Genomic DNA, 14,383 nt, shown 5'->3' with positions numbered 1-14,383 from the left:
CACCAGAACCAAAAGAAAGTTTTCTTGGCAGTTCTCTGCTTTTAACCCCCTGTGTTCTCAGAGGCGTATCCATGTCCTCAGTGGCTACACCACATGCCAATATTCAAATCTGGGCACCTATTGGTTTAACTACAGCATCCCAAAAAACTCACTTGCTTTTCAAACCAGGACAGAGGGTCTCTTTCCCTTCTGGCTGGCAAAGAGGTAACAAGGCTGACCCGGCCCCCATCTCAGCCAGGCCGGGCCGGGTGGCTCCTGCCGTGGGGCCGGGCCCATTCCCAGGGACCCCGCCAGGCCCCATCGGCTGCTGGGCAGGGCAGGGGAGGCCGCGGGGCCGAGACCCGGCCGGGCCATGGCTGCAGTTGTGACCATCTGGGCTCTGCTGAGCCCTGCCCCACCGCCAGCCCAGGCTGAGCCATGATCCACCGGGCCCCAGGAGCAGCCCCGGGCCGGGCCGGCTCGGCCAAGATTCTGCCACCGTTGGGGTTCAGCCGCAAGCCCCAGGCAGGGGGAGGAGAAACCATCGGCCCCGGCCATGCTGCTGCTGCTGAGTTCTGGCCTGGCTGCTGAGATCCTGGCCCTGCCCCAGCGCGGCCCATCCTGACACAGCCCCAGCGCAGCTGCTGCAGAAACCTCCATCATAAAACAGCTCCGGCCACAAGCACCGAGCCCGGCTGGGGTCACAGAGCCATCTGCAGGCCCCGGGTGAGATATGAACTCTTTCAGTGCTTCCATCCTCCCTCGAGGGAGAGAAAAGGACAAAGTGCAGATACATACATGAGCAGCACAAAGACATGGGGGTCAGTGAAGTGGAAGCTGAGTCCCAGATAGGAGGGATGAGGAGATGTCTTGATCTTGGAGCTGAAATCCTCTTGTAAAGCAATGGAGAAGGATGTAATTGATACATCAGACTCTCTTTTTCCCTATAAGGCATTGAAAAGCATGGGAAGATGACTTGTTCAGCAAAAACCTCCATGCTAAAGTAAGCAAACCTTGAAGTAGCTATGATCCCATGAGAAATTTGAACAGAGAAAGAGAGACTAGTGATGAGACCCTGTGCCTCATGAAGAGAAGAAGACCTCTGTTTGTAGACATGAAGATGATTTCAGAAATAGATGAAGAGAACCTTTGTTCCTAAGCAGCTCATCTTTAAACTAATACCCCATAAACTAACATGCCCATAAACACAGATGTGGCAAAAGATGTGAAAAAATGGGAGGGACTTCATGATTGCAGATTTTCTGGGAGGCTGATGTTCATGGGAATTGAGAGCCACGAGAAATATGTTTTCTTGTAAAGCTTCCATAGCATGGAAGAGAGACTCCTTTCCCTACGTGAATTGAAGAAAAACTATTCTAGAGGTGGCAAAGTGACTGAAAATTTTAGGTTTTGTCTCTTTCATTGTCAGTAAGAAAGAAAAGCTTGCAGGGAGAGGAGAAGTGTTCCAAAAGTTTTTTTTGCATTCATATTACTCTTTCTTCTAGTTACTGGTAATAAACTTTTCTTTATACCCTTTTAAAGTTTTGAGGCTACTTTGCCTTTCTCCTAATCCTACCTCACAGCAGGAAATAAGTACGTCTAATCTAGTGAGTGTACTGGTATATAGCCAACACTGAACCCATCACAATCATTGCTGTATTCTCCAAGAAATCTCAAATTAGTGAACAAAAACCACTACAGACAGCTTCCTGATGAGCTCCATGAGAGCAGAGGGAAATCAAGGCAGAGCCATGGTTTGTCAGGATTTGCTTGATCCTCATGCGCCTCACTGTGCATTTGGAGCTGAGCCCTTGAACCTTAGGGCCTGAGAGGAGATTGCACAAACCTTTCCAGGAGTCAAAGTCAGAAGAAAACCGCAAAGTGTCTCAAGGCATTCATGGCTCCCACTGAGGTCCATCCCCAACACAGGCTCCTCGTGGACTCCTTGGAGGACAGAATTGAAGGCCAGAATGGCACAAAAACCTCTCAGAGACTCAGCGTGGAAAGGAAATTCCAAAGTACCTTAAAAACCTTGAGTATCTCAAAGTATTAATGAGCCCCACTGAGTGTCAGTACAAAGCTCCCAAGGGACTTGTTAAAGTAGATAATTGGGGTCATGATTGCACAAACCTCTCACAGAGTCTGTATCAAAACAGAAACACCAAGTACCTTAAAAGAACTGAAGTACCTTGAAGCATTAATGAGCCCCACTGAGTGTTGTTACTGACAAAGCCTCTGCAGGGACTAATTACAGCAGATAATTGGAGGCCATCATTGCACAAAGCTCTCAGAGACTCCAAGGCAAAAGCCAAACCCAAAGTCCTTTGAAAAACCTGCAATCCCTGCAGGGAGCATGAAGGAGCCCCCATTCCTGAGCAAGGCTCCCCAGGGACTCCTTCCAGCAGATCCTTGAGGCCACTGGGATGTGGGCTAGGGGGGGATGCTGAGGGCAGGACAAGGGGCTGACAGTGCCCAGCCTGGCTGGGGCTGCGCCAGGAGGCCCCAGGGCCTCAGGACAAGGTGTCTCCTCCCAGGCCTTGGTGGTACAGACCCTGCTGTGCCCCAGGGCACCACGACTTGGCTTCTCTTTGTCCCCACCTGTCATCACTGCCTCCAGTTCTCTGCTCTGCTTGGGGTCTGGGGACACTTTCTCAGTCGTGTCCCTCAGTGGGACCCATTACAAGTCCAAGAAACTTTGGAGTTGGATTCTGACTTGGAGTTCTGGAGAGGTTTCTTCAGCTCCTTCTCAGGGACTGATGTTCAGGGCCTGAGCACAAAGCCCCAGAGGCTCATTACAGTCCTAGTCCTGTATCTGTGCTGCTGAGCTGAGCTGGGCTCCTGGTACAGATGCAGCTCCTGGTAACCAAGAAGAGCTTCAAAAGCACATTTCTTCTGATGAGCAGCTCTTCTGCCAGCCCAGCAGGGCTGGGGCACTGCCTGCAGCCAGCCCAGGCTCAGCACAGAGGCACAGAGAGCTTCAATCAGTCAGGGCTGGGAAGGTGCTGAGAAGTGCCTGGGGCAGAATCACTGCCAGCCCTTGGCACAGGAACCTCTGGCTGCAGGACAATGCAGCTGCAGCTCCTGGAGCCATCTCCTGCTGCTGGACCATTCCAATGCCTATAGACTCTGTGAGTACAACTCTGGGTATTTTTGGTGCAGGGGAGGTGAAATGCTCATGAAGCTCTGATGTACTGAGGGGTTCTGATCAGTCACAGAATATTTCCAAGACAAGGATTTTGATAAAAATGAGGAAAATTCCTAAGACTGTATTCAGTTTCCTACTATTGGAGGATGACGGGGAGGGGGTATAAATATTAAAGGATGATTATGAATTTTGACAAGTACCTGAGAAATCTGAACTGTTACTTTTAGTGATCAATCGGTTCACAGGATTGTACTTTGTACTTTCTATGTATTATGTATAAATCCTAATGTACTTTCAGCCACTCCTCTGCCCATGGACAGCACCAGCATCACCTTTGCATGACCCATCAGGCTCAGTCTGAGCTGTCCTTTCTCCAAGCTGCAAACAGAACCTGCCCCATCCAGTGCCCTGCAAACAGGCAGGGTTCTGTAGGACCAAGGAGAGTGCACAGAGATTTTTTGGGGTCTGTGAGTGCTGGCACAGAGAGATCAGGCACAGGGAAACACCTGCAGCAGGGAAATCTGCGGGAAGCAGACAGAAGATCAGGGAATGAAAGAAAACTGTTGCGGTGTGTCTTGAGCTTCCTGGTCACTTCCCCAGGTGTGCCTATACCTCTCTCCCTTCCCCCTTGCCCCCATGCTGAGTTAGTCCTGTCAATCAGGCTCAACATTCCAGCGAGGTGTCCTGTGGTTGGTCAAGTTCGAAAGATGCCCCTATGCCCAGGGGTCATTGGCCAGTCTGGGTGTCGTCCCCCCCCTGAGACCCAGCCCCCCTCACCTGGTTGGGTGGCTCACCTGTACCTCCCCTCCCCCTGCCCCGGGAGATGAAAAGGTGATCAGGCCATGTGCTCGTGCATTCTGCTGGAGCAGCTGCTCCCGTCCAGACCTCTGTAACCATGGAATAAACTTCTGGACATTAAACCTTCCAGCGGAATCCTCTCCTTTTTCTCTTCACCATCGCCAGAAGCTCTCTCTCCTGAGGTAAACGGAGTTCCTGACAAGCCTGGACTTGCTCAGTGCCCAGCTGCAACCTCCAGCAGCCAAGGTATCTCTGGGGTGATTTACACCACAGTTGCTGCCTTTGGCCCAGCAGCGAGGGTCAGACTGGCCCAGGCACCATCTAACTGATAATATTGGGATTCATATTCCAATATTTTGGCGTCCCTGGGTGGGCGAGCGACTCTGCAGCCCGAGAACGGACTCCCAACACCTCGGAGAAGCTTCAGCAGCCGTGCATCCAGCTGGAAGGGCTTTAGTTGCATAGCCCTCAGCTAGAGACTTTGGGAATATTCCCAGAAGAAGTTTCGTGGACTGTTCGGTGCCTCTGGAAAGCCCAGCTCTTTTGTGGTGAGCAGATTTTCCAGAGGGAGGACAGGGGAGCCTCTCTCGTGCCCAGAGAGAAGTCCTGTCCGGTGAGGAGACCTTCCTGTACCCAGCCAGCTTCAGCTTCCATTTCAGGTGAGTATTTCTGCTTTCAGTGGAGCAGAAGCTCAAAAACAGACTCTGCCGTGAGTTCTGTTCCTTTTTTTGCCTTTGCATTTTTGGCTGCGCAGCCCCACAGAGGAATTCGTTGCGTTTTAGCTTTTGCTTTCTGCCGTGTGTTTCACTGTCTTTTGGAATTCGCGCCGGAGCGGCGGGAGTGCTCTGCCCTTCCCCCCCGCTCGGCAGCGCAGCGTGCTCGGCTCTTTCCACGTGGCCGGGGGATTCGTTTCTCGGTGCGGGGGAGGGGGGAGCTCTCTCTCTCTTTCTCTCTCGGTGCGGGGGAGGGGTGTTCTCGGTACACGCGGCGCGGGGGGGGGGGCCCGGTTTCGGCTTGCCACGTGGCGTGGGGGAGGCTGCTCTCTCAGCTCCGCGGGGGGGCTGCATTCCACGGCGGGGGAGGCTTTGTTTCTGCCTCGGCTCGGCAGGGCGTGCCCTGCTGCTGCTGCCCGGGAATTTTAAAAGCAGTACATACAGCTGCATTGTGAAGCTTTTGTCTGTTCGTTATCGCTTTCTATCTGTGGTTTCTTTTCGAAATCGGTAGCTGATGTTAGCTTTGTTTTTGGTCAGGCAGGATTAAGTACTTTGCTTTTTACATCTAACATGGGCTCCAAACTCAGCATTGTACAAAAAGGAGTGTATTATAATATTGTTAGCATTTTAGACAGTGGTAATGTGAAGTTCTCTAAAGGAAAATTAAAACAGTTTATAAGATGGCTTTTCCTCCACTTCCCAAAAATTTCCCCTGAAGAAATCCACAATATTCAATTCTGGGATAAAGTTGGGAATGCATTGATAACCTTAGGACAATCTGGCAACGTACCCTCAGCAAAATTTGTGTTCTGGAGTTTACAAATTCGAACTGCATTGCTCAAACAAAGGGAAATGGAGAAAAAGCCAAATGCCAAGCCATGTACCTCTGCTCTCCCTGTTTCTCCCTCTCCTAGCTCTAAAACCCCTACACCTCTTACCCCAAAACTTGGTATTTTAAAGAGAGCAAACTCATTGGGAAGTCGTCTCCCAGAGTCTGCTGAATTGCCTGAGTTGCCCTGTCCACAAGGCCCTGGCCAGGCTGCGTGGAACCTTTCCCAATCCCTTGTGTCCCCTCCTCTGAAACCCAAAGTTAGCTTTCCGGAGAGCAGTGATGCCCAAAATGGCCCCCAATCCCTAGGGGGTCCGCAAAATGGAGGATGCCACGTGGCACCTTCCCAAACCTGGTCTTCTTCTTCCCAAAATCCTCTTAAACATCCCAAAATTCCAGCCCCATCCCCCTCTCCTCCTGTTCCTCGTGACCCCTTCCCCCCTTCCCCCCCCTTTCCTGCAGTACCCTCAGCTCCGCCCCTCTACTCCTCCCAGGGGGCGTCTGCTGATGTGATGTCACCAGGTGTCCCCGCCCCCTGCTTGCCCCCTAACCCCGCCCCCTGTTCCCACAGTTTCCCCGCCCCTTGCCTGCCCCCTGTCCCCGCCCCCTCCCCGAGTTCCCACAGTGGGGACACACCCACTGCCGGTCCCCAAACCTGTATCTGTGATCCCAATGCTTCTGTTTCAAGGGATACAGAGCAGGGAACAGCAGATTCAATGCATAGTCCCATGTTGTCACTGGCTCCTGTTACCTTTCAGCCTGCAGCACAAGGGGGGACAGCCTCGACTGCTATTTGGAATTCTTTTGGACGACAATTGATTAAAGAGATCTGTAAATCTCATAAAGAATATGGTCCACACAGTCCATATTTCCGTGGCCTTTTAAATTCTGAATTGAGTAGGACTGTAGTGATTCCACATGATTTAAAACAGCTTTTTTCTTGTCTCATGACTTCCACGGAATTCAAATTATGGGAAATAGAATGGAAACAGCTGCTAAAAGATGCTCTCCCAGGCTTGCATGCTGATCCAAACACAGCCAAAGACAACAGTGGTAACCCTATCACCATTGAGCACCTCTGTGGTGAGGGCCAATGGTCTTCCCCCTCAATCCAAGCTACTGCAATTCCTGCAGAAACACTCGAGAAAGTAAAAGAAGCAGCTGAAAAAGCATTCTTTTCCCTCCAACTTGAGGGGCCTTTTGAGCCCTATAGTAAAATTAAACAGCTACCATCAGAGCCTTTTGTGAAATTTGTAGAAAGGTTAACTAGAGCCATTGAAATACAAGTTAAAAAAGAAAATGCTAGAGAAGCAATTTTAGAGGAAATGGCATTTACAAATGCAAATGCACAGTGTCAAGCAGCGATCCTGAGCCTTCCTACGGAACTTACTCCTACATTAAAAGACATGCTTCTAGTCTGTAACAGGAAAGTGCCTCTGATGAGTGTGGCTGAAGACTCCAGACCAAGGCTGCTGCCAAGACCACCTCAGCGTGTCGCCGTTGCCAGCCCTGCACCTTTCCCCTCAGCACAGCAGTACCCTGGGCAGCAGCGGAGACCAGCAATGGGGGAGCCCACAAAACCATGCCTGCTTTGTAATAACCTAGGGCACTGGAGTAACCAGTGCCCCCTGAAAAGAGAATTTGATGAATTTAGAAATGGCAGGGGAAGAGAACTACAAGCCCTCCCTGCGGGTCAACAACAAAAAAACTGAAAAGGGAGCGCCCGCCTGCCAGGCGCACAGACATAAAAAAGGCAGGCCAAGGGAATAAGGGTAGCAAAACAAATCAAGCGCGCGATAATATTAATGTTTGTGTAAGTGAAGCAGGTGCTTCAAAGACCAAGTCTGCTAGTACGCTGTTGAAAGTGAAACAAAATAACCTTTGTTATGATTTAGGTAATCCTGTGTTAACCACGTCTTCTGTCAATGAGCCTTACAGGTTGCAGCTGACAGAGTCACTTCTCCTGAAGGACAGCAACTGGCATTTTGTCTCTGTAAATCCTGAACAGAAGGGTACTTGGAACCGAATTCGTTGTAAGTACATCGTCATTGGGGACACCAAACACACACCACAAGAGATCAGAATTGCTCCAGGAATGACAACATCAGATCCTGAGCAATTTGTTCTCGGCCTGCACTGTTTCCACCCACCCCTGTTTCTTCCCAAGGGACAAATTGTTGCACAAGCTATCCCTGTGCCATCTTTACCTGAAAATATCGAAAAACATGGGCCCACAGTTGCCCGGGTCCAAGTTATTGGGAAAGATAAACCCAAATTATGGTGCAATGTCAGTGGGGGTGGGGAGTCTAAATGCATTGAGATGCTTGTAGACACAGGTGCAGACTGCACAGTGATTCCAGTACAAGACTGGCCAGCACATTGGCCTTTGCAAAACGTTGCTGGTCACCTTCAAGGTGTGGGAGGTCTACAATTAGCAAGACAATCCAAAAGTATTATTCAATTCGAGGGTCCAAACGGACAATTGGCAAATATCCGTCCATTTGTGTTAGATTATTCGGAACCTTTGTTAGGGAGAGATTTAATGGCCCAGTGGGGTGTCACAATTGATATTCCAGACTCTCCACAGCATTTTTGTGCAGCAGTCATTGAACAACAGCGCCCCACCCAAAAACTGAAGTGGAAAACAGACGAACCAGTTCAAGTGAAACAGTGGCCACTCAGTAAACAAAAAATAAGGGCGCTTGAGGAACTAGTGCAAGAGCAACTAAAAAAGGGCCACATTGTGGAGACCATGTCCCCATGGAACTCTCCAGTGTTTGTCATCCAAAAAGCTGACAAAAAGAGATGGCGGCTCCTCTGTGACCTCCGACAAATTAATAATGTAATTGAAGATATGGGTTCTCCCCAACCTGGTATGCCATCCCCAACAATGCTTCCCCAAGATTGGAAATTAGCTGTTATTGATATTAAAGATTGTTTTTTCCAAATCCCCTTGCACCCTGACGATGCACCGCGTTTTGCATTCTCGGTCCCTTCCATCAACATGGAAGCCCCTATGAAAAGGTACCATTGGACCGTTCTTCCTCAGGGATTAAAGGTATCTCCAGCTATCTGCCAGTGGTATGTCTCTTCCCTGCTTTCCCCAGTACGTGCAGCCGCAGAGAAGGCCATTATTTATCATTACATGGATGATATCCTTGTGTGTGCCCCCAATGATGATTTACTCACACATGCGCTTGACCTAACGATCGATGCATTGATTGTTGCAGGGTTTGAGCTCCAGGAAAAGAAAATTCAAAAGTTGCCACCTTGGAAGTATTTGGGCTTAGAAATTGGAAATAGGACCATTGTTCCTCAAAAACTAGAAATCAATCCAAAGATCAAGACCCTTGCGGATGTCCACAAGTTGTGTGGGTCTTTGAATTGGGTAAGACCATGGCTCGGTCTGACTAATGAAGACCTTGCCCCTCTTTTCAATTTATTGAAAGGGGGAGAGGACCCAGGTGCTCCTAGGTCTATTACCCCAGAGGCACGGAAAGCTCTAGAAAAGGTGCAGATTGCAATGTCCACAAGACAGGCCAACCGATGCCGGCCTGACCTGCCATTCAAATTTATCATTCTAGGTAAGTTGCCACACCTCCATGGAATTATTTTCCAGTGGGAGGAAAAACAAACACCTAAGGCAAAGAACACACCAAAAAAGGACCGGGACCAGAGGGACCCTCTTTTGATCATAGAGTGGGTTTTCCTCAGTCACAAAAGGTCCAAGAGACTGACAAAGCCTCAGGAGCTGGTAGCAGAACTGATCCGGAAAGCAAGGACCCGGATCATGGAGTTAGCAGGATGTGATTTTAAGTGCATTCACATTCCAGTTGAGTTAAAATCAGGTCAAAATACTATGAAAATACTAGAACAATTGTTTCAAGAAAATGAAGTGTTGCAGTTTGCTCTGGATTCCTACTCAGGACAAATTTCGGTAGCGCGGCCCGCTCACAAATTGTTTGAACAAGACGTTCAATTTACTTTAAAACTGAGAAGTGCTCTAAGTAGGAGACCTTTAAAAAGGGCTCTGACTGTCTTTACAGATGCGTCTGGGAGGTCCCACAAGTCTGTTGTGACTTGGAAGGATCCTCAAACCCAGCAGTGGGAGACGGACATTGCTGAGGTGGAAGGTTCACCTCAGGTTGCTGAATTGGCTGCTGTTGTTAGGGCTTTTGAAAGGTTCTCAGAACCATTTAATCTGATTACAGACTCTGCATACGTGGCAGGAGTAGTATCCAGGGCAGATCAAGCAATTCTGCAAGATGTATCTAACATCGCACTTTTCGAATTGCTCTCAAAACTGGTAAAGTTAGTCACTCACCGAGAGCAACCATTTTATGTGATGCATGTCAGGTCACACACTGACTTGCCAGGGTTTATCGCTGAAGGCAACAGAAGGGCAGATGCTCTTGCTGCACCTGCAGTGATGGCCACTCTCCCAAATGTTTTTGAACAGGCAAAAATCAGCCACCAGCTTTTCCACCAAAATGCACCTGGCCTGGTTCGTCAGTTTAACATCACTCGAGAACAGGCCAAAGCGATTGTGGCCACATGCCCAAATTGCCAACAACATGCACTCCCTGCAGTGAGTACGGGAGCAAACCCAAGGGGACTGAACAGTTGTGAACTGTGGCAAACAGATGTAACACACATACAGTCTTTTGGACGGCAAAAATATGTTCATGTTAGTGTAGATACCTTTTCTGGAGCGGTCTATGCTTCTGCCCACACAGGAGAATCATCTATTGATGCTATTAAGCACCTCTTACAGGCTTTTTCTTTCATGGGCATCCCCAAGGAGCTGAAAACTGATAATGGGCCTGCTTATAAATCCAAGGAATTTGGGAGCTTCCTGCAGCAATGGGGAGTAGAGCACAAAACTGGCATCCCCTACTCCCCTACAGGTCAAGCCATTGTAGAAAGAACTCACCGTGATATTAAAAGGGTCCTGGACCAGCAGCAACAGGTTCTGAAGGTGGAACCTCCCCATATCCGGTTATCCAGGGCGCTATTCACAATCAATTTTCTGAATTGTTCTTTTGACAGCCTGAACCCACCCATCCTACGCCACTTTGGGGGGAGCAGTCACAGGTTGATGAAAGAAAAACCTCCGGTTTTAGTAAAAGACCCTGAGACTTGGAAAATGGTGGGACCTTACAAATTGGTTACTTGGGGACGTGGATACGCCTGTGTGTCCACCCCCTCTGGTTTAAGGTGGGTTCCTTCCAAATGGGTAAAGCCCTATGTTCCCAAGGTCTCAGAGAAATCTGCAGAAGCACCCCAGGTTGCTCATGCTGCCTGGAGAAGAAAACGCCGCACGCGTTCTCTGGAGGAAATTCCATTTAAGCCTCCTATCTGGAATAGTTTGTAATATATGTTTGTTTCAAGTTTTTGTACCAGTTTAGATCCCACTGTTCGTGTGTAGCCTCGAGATGCCATGAGACCGAGCCTGCTTCTCGTTCTGTTCGTGATCATCCCACCTGCGATCTCCTGCATAGTGCCGCAGTCCAAACCACATATGGACTACCTTGACAAAGGCTCTCAGACATCAACAGAGAAACTGACAACTGGCTGAATAGACTGTTCAAAGGCTGGGGACTCTCGGGCTGGTTAGGATCTATTCTGAAAACTGTGTTTTAGTGCTGTTTATTTTAGCTATAGTTATTGTAGTTTTCAGCATTGTTTTTAGACTAATCATACGCATGGTCCTCAAGTTAATTTCAAGCTCATCTCCCCCTCCTGAGGTCTACCATTTGGAAGCCCTCAGTGCTCCAATGGATGACCTGGAGGCCTCAGTGGAAAACACTGACCCTCCTGTAGGGGAAAAACTGATTTACCAACCATAGTTTGGCAATCACTCTGCACCACAAACACAGCCCTCTTCTTTTTAAACAAAACTAGGGGGAGATGTTGCGGTGTGTCTTGAGCTTCCTGGTCACTTCCCCAGGTGTGCCTATACCTCTCTCCCTTCCCCCTTGCCCCCATGCTGAGTTAGTCCTGTCAATCAGGCTCAACATTCCAGCGAGGTGTCCTGTGGTTGGTCAAGTTCGAAAGATGCCCCTATGCCCAGGGGTCATTGGCCAGTCTGGGTGTCGTCCCCCCCCTGAGACCCAGCCCCCCTCACCTGGTTGGGTGGCTCACCTGTACCTCCCCTCCCCCTGCCCCGGGAGATGAAAAGGTGATCAGGCCATGTGCTCGTGCATTCTGCTGGAGCAGCTGCTCCCGTCCAGACCTCTGTAACCATGGAATAAACTTCTGGACATTAAACCTTCCAGCGGAATCCTCTCCTTTTTCTCTTCACCATCGCCAGAAGCTCTCTCTCCTGAGGTAAACGGAGTTCCTGACAAGCCTGGACTTGCTCAGTGCCCAGCTGCAATCTCCAGCAGCCAAGGTATCTCTGGGGTGATTTACACCACAGTTGCTGCCTTTGGCCCAGCAGCGAGGGTCAGACTGGCCCAGGCACCATCTAACTGATAATATTGGGATTCATATTCCAATAGAAAACAAAACCCAGCAATGCTGTGGCAGGGAGAGTTTAGAGATGCCCACAGGATCCCCTCCAGTGCAGCCCCTCCCTCTGAACAAGCCCCCTCCCTCCTGTGCCCCAGCCCAGCCTTTGCCCTCAGGGCCGGGGCTCCAAGGTGTGCAGCCCCTCCTGTGCAGGCAGAACTGCAGCAGAGCCGTGGGGCAGCTCTGCAGCCCCGGGCCCAGTTCCCTCCGCAGAGCACAGGGCTGGGAGCATCTGCCCGGCCCTGGGGGCTCTGGCAGGGGGCACCGCTGGCTCAGGGTGACGCTGTCCCCAGTGCCCGGCTCTGGGCAATGCTGTCAGTGCAGCCAGGGAAGGAGCTGCATCTCCCTTCATCCAATACCATCATAAGGACACTTGGAAGTGTCCCTGAGATTTCAGTCCAAGCTGGGAGCTTCAATCCAGGGCGCAAACCTGTCCTGGAGTATCTCTGAGATATAAGATTGGTGGGGAAAGGCAGCGGTGTTGTTACACTGAAAATGCTGCTGGGTTGGTGAAATGAGCAAAGAGAGCCCTTGGCCACAAATGTGGAGCTGGGCTGTGGTGGATCCATCTGCTCTCAGCAGTACCTAAGGCATTTTTGGGAATAAACATGGGAAGTTGATCACCCTCCACCTGCTAAAGTTTAAACCCCTGACAAAATCTGAACAGATCAGAATGAAAGAACACCTCCCCTTAGTCTCCACTCATCACTTTGTCTCAGAGAAATCACTCTATTCTCCCGGGGGGCAGCAAAAATGCTGAGGGCTTATGATATCCAAGAATACCAAGACAGACATGGAGGGAGCTTAAAAAGAAAACTGCAGAACACTTGAACACAAAAGGAGGTCTGTGTCACTTACAGGGGACAGCGTATGGGAAATTGCTTTGATTTTGCTTACGGGTGTCTCCTCTATCTCTACACTGTCTTTTTCTCCATGAACAGGTCCACATGCCAAGGATCAGCAAATGTCCAACAGCAGCTCCATCAGGCACTTCCTCCTGCTGGCATTGGCAGACACGCGGCAGCTGCAGCTCCTGCACTTCTGCCTCTTGCTGGGCATCTCCCTGGCTGCCCTCCTGGGCAACGGCCTCATCATCAGCACCGTAGCCTGCAGCCACCACCTGCACACGCCCATGTTCTTCTTCCTGCTCAACCTGGCCCTCACTGACCTGGGCTTCATCTGCACCACTGTCCCCAAAGCCATGCACAATTCCCTCTGGGACACCAGGGACATCTCCTACACAGGATGTGCTGCTCAGCTCTTTTTCTTTCTCTTCTTTATCATAGCAGAGTTTTCTCTCCTGACCATCATGTGCTACGACCGCTACATGTCCATCTGCAAACCCCTGCACTACAGGACCCTCCTGGGCAGCAGAGCTTGTGCCCACATGGCAGCAGCTGCCTGGGCCAGTGCCTTTCTAACTGCTCTCATGCACACGGCCAATACATTTTCCCTGCCCCTGTGCCATGTCAATGCCCTGGGCCAGTTCTTCTGTGAAATCCCCCAGATCCTCAAGCTCTCCTGCTCCAAACCCTACATCAGGGAACTTGGAGTTTCTGTTTTCACTGCCTCCTTAGCTTTTGGTTGTTTTGTGTTCGTTGTTTTCTCCTATGTGCAGATCTTGAGGGCTGTGCTGAGGATCCCCTCTGAGCAGGGACGGCACAAAGCCTTTTCCACCTGTCTCCCTCACCTGGTTGTGGTCTCCCTGTTTATCAGCACTGGTATATTTTCCTATCTAAAGCCCCCCTCCATGTCCTCTCCATCCCTGGATCTGACCCTGTCAGTTCTGTACTCGGTAGTGACTCCAGCCCTGAACCCCCTCATCTACAGCCTGAGGAACCAGGAGCTCAAGGCTGCCGTGTGGAGACTGATGGCTGGATGCATTCAGAAAGACTAAATTAGATGACAGTTTTTGCAAATCACTTGTAATAAAAGTCATCTTAGATAGCTCTTGTTGGTTTTCTTGCTGGTGGTTTTTTTTCCCTTGATTGTAGTTTTTCCATATTTTCCAAAAGAAAAGCCACAGTTCATTCCATTTCACATTTTGTGTATCTCAAGAGTTCCTGTGGCCACAGACTGTGTCAAGGAGGGGCTGCAGTCTTGGTGGCTTTAAAGGAACTAAAGGATCTCCCAGCCAAGTTTTCTGCAGAGATGCCCTTTTGTTGCCTTCTCTGGAGGTGCAGCACCAATGTCTGTGTGCAGAGCTGGGGGCAGATCAGTGCTGGCCCAGCAGCTGTGCCCAGCAGCAGCAGCACTTGGTGTTGCCAGTGCTGCTGCCGTGGCCCTGCCCCGCTGCCCTGGTGGCCCTGGTGTTGCTGCAGGGCCTGAGTGCTCTCGGGGCCGGGCACAGCCCTGGGGGTGGCAGTGCCGGGGCTGCAGCAGGGACAGGCCATGGGCACTGCTGGG

The sequence above is a fragment of the Melozone crissalis genome, unplaced genomic scaffold (genome assembly GCF_028551555.1).
Source record: "Melozone crissalis strain CALT ecotype California unplaced genomic scaffold, PUWL_Pcris_2 ptg000044l_1, whole genome shotgun sequence".
Lineage (NCBI taxonomy): Eukaryota > Metazoa > Chordata > Aves > Passeriformes > Passerellidae > Melozone > Melozone crissalis.
The sequence above is the reverse complement of the archived record's forward strand: the minus strand, read 5'-3'. Positions refer to the sequence as shown.